The sequence below is a fragment of the Mus pahari genome, chromosome 19 (assembly GCF_900095145.1).
Source record: "Mus pahari chromosome 19, PAHARI_EIJ_v1.1, whole genome shotgun sequence".
NCBI lineage: Eukaryota > Metazoa > Chordata > Mammalia > Rodentia > Muridae > Mus > Mus pahari.
In genome coordinates, this window is record NC_034608.1 from 51,629,811 (window position 1) to 51,632,899 (window position 3,089).

The window sequence follows — 3,089 nt, forward strand, 5'->3', positions numbered from 1 at the left end:
TGAGTCACGTCCCACATTGCTGATCTTATTGTTTGTTTGATTAACTTTCTTTGAAGAGCAGCAGTCACAGGCTGGGGGGGGAGGGGGTTTCAGTATGAAGAGATAAATGGGGGCCAAAAGTAAGGTAGGACCCCAGTGATGAAGCCACTGGAGGCCACCAGTGGAACTGATAATTACAGAGAGTAGACTGGGATCTAGATCAGTTATGGAGAGAAGCATGAAGCTGTTCTGCCATCTCTGCCCAGAAGTTCAATAACAGGGAAATCTGCAGGGGTGGAAAGAGATGCCCATCAAAAGCAGCTGCCTCTCAGGGCAATCACTTGACATTGCATATCTATCTTTAACATTTATGCCCCCCAATACCCAGATTCTGTGGATTCATCTAAGACCCCATGCTGAGCACCCCAGATACCTCCACATTCTCTATGCATGAGTATAGAAAGAATTAGAATGTGCATTCTCAGGCTGGGAGGATATAGCTCAGTGGTGGAATCCATGCTTAGCATATGCAAGGTTTTGAGTTTGAGCCTCAGCAAAGAGAAAGACTATATATGTATGAAAAATATAATATATATATAAATGTACATATGTAATAGAAAATACATAATAGAAAATATATCAATTATAAATATATTTTATGTATAATATATTATATATATAAAATGTGTATATATTATACATATATATATACTTTTGTACATAGCTTAGGCTGAGCTGCTTCATAAGAGTTTATCAATTAAAAACAGTCCTTTAGTGATGCTCTGAAATAAAATGTAAGCACAGCCAGCAAGCTCTGTTTACTTGTTAAATTGCCTGAAATAGAATTGTACCACCTAGCGACTGATAGGATTACCGATTTATGAAGTCTAGAAGTTGTTGCTGGAATATCTTTCCTGCATGCTCTCTCTTAGCTCGCTGCCCCTGTGCATAGCTCTGTTTTTAATACCTTCTTGGCAGTTGCTTTATTTTCTTCCCTTGATTGCCTCTGGATATACTGTAATCCGCTTTTCCGGTCACTGTCCCTTTTCCTACAGGTAAATGAACCACATCCAGCCATGGGAACAGATGCAACAGTGAATAAGAACATCCCTGTCGCTTTGTCTGAGACTGTCACTCATGCATGCCTGGGGTTGCAAGGCAGACATTTTTAAAAGTCTAAAAGCTCGGGCATGTTTAGGAAACAGATGGGAAACAAATGAAGCACTGAGGGTTTGCAAATTCCAGCTCTTTCTTATCTGTGTGCTTGGGAGTGGGTGGGGCAGAGAAAAGGGAGGGAAATATGAGGATTCGGGCAGGGAAAGGTTGCCATTTTTCACATTCTTCTTGCATATGGGCGGAAGGAAGGATGTGGGTAGGAGGCGTTTATCTTTTGCTTTGTTCTTTGACCATTCCCCAAATCACTGAGCTCCTTGGAATTCAAAATTGCTATTACGGAGTCCCTAGTGCATAACTCTGTGATTCTATGTCAATTCATCCAACAAATGCACATTCATCCAGGCTAAGAAAGGCTGGAGTAGAACGAACTTCATGCTGGGGAGTACGGCTCACGTCTGTTATCTCTGTATTAAGGAGGCTGAGCCAGGAAAATTACTGCAAAATTGAAGGTCGGCGTGAGCTAACCTAGTTTGAGTTACAGTGTGAAAACCTGCTTCAAAAGACAAAACACAAACTTGAGATTTCTTGGGCATACAGGTGAGAACACACCAGAGAGGGGCCTTTAATTTTTTTTTTTTTTTTTTTTTTTACTGGCTCTCAATTGCTTGGGTCAGCATGCTGAGCAGTTTTGCTGGTCTCACGCATGAATGTGAGGCTGGAGGATGAAGTCAAGGGAAGGATCAGGAAGAGCTGCATCAGTAAGCTTTTAGTCACTGGGACAAAACGCCTGAGATCATCAATTCCGATGAAAGATTTCTTTTGACTCACAATTAGGAGGGGCAGAAGTGTGTAGAGGAAACCATCAAACAGACAATAAGGGACCAGGGTCTTAGTATACCCCTAAAGGACATATCCTCAATGATCTACTTCATCTGAGATTTGTACCCCCTCCCAATAGTCTTATCAGCTGGATATCAAGCCCTCAACCCCTGAGACTTTGGGGGATATTCTAGACCCCAAATAGTAAACAGTCAGTCTTTCCAGGCCTTGGGCTGTGATAATACCTATGTATGGTTAATGTGAAATAAAGTGTACCCCATAGGCTCCTGTGACTGGATACTTGATCCCCATCTAGTCATATTGACTTGAGAGACTGCAGAACCTTTAGAAGATAGTGCTTCCTGGCTAAAATAAGTCATTGGAGGTGAGTCCTTGGGGATATGGTATCCTTCACTTGTCCCTGCCATGTCCTCTGCTTTCTGGTGTGGCTGCCATTTGAAAAGCAGTAGCCATATCCCCATCCCATGCTTGGGCATGCTTTCCTGCCACGATGGACTGTCCCCTCTGAAATCGCTAGTGAAAATAAACCTTCCCTCCAAGCAGTGTTTCTGCCAGGTAGTCTATCATAGCCACGAGAAGCCAAGCATTGTGATCTCGTAAGGAAGTTCAGTGAATACCCACTGCAATCCATCACTGGCCATCCGTGAGCATCTCCTGTGTGTGTGTGAGAGAGAGAGAGCACCAGAAACCAAGAGGCCTGTTGCTCATGATCTCTGCATCGCTCATGAGGTGAGGTGAAGTCAAAACCAGCGTCAGTTCATCCCAGCTGGCCCAACCTCTGCCATCGAGGAATTTGACTCCATCCGTCCCCTTTCCTTGAACACAATGGCAGGGTCACAGTTATATGTGACCAGAGCTCTGCCCTATCCCTGAGAAGCTCAGCTCTCACCCCACCCAAAGTATGACAAATCAAGCCTGTGATTGGAGAAGTAGATTTATAATCAATTCATAAAAAGTTCCAACTGCAAAAACAATGCAGCAAAATCAGGTGTGTGTGTTCCAAGGTAAAGATCTTCCAGGTAAAGGCAACCTGCCGTTAACATTGTGCCGGGTTGTGCCGGGTGGTGGTGGCGCACGCCTTTAATCCCAGCACTCGGGAGGCAGAGGCAGGCGGATTTCTGAGTTCGAGGCCAGCCTGGTCTACAGAGTGAGTT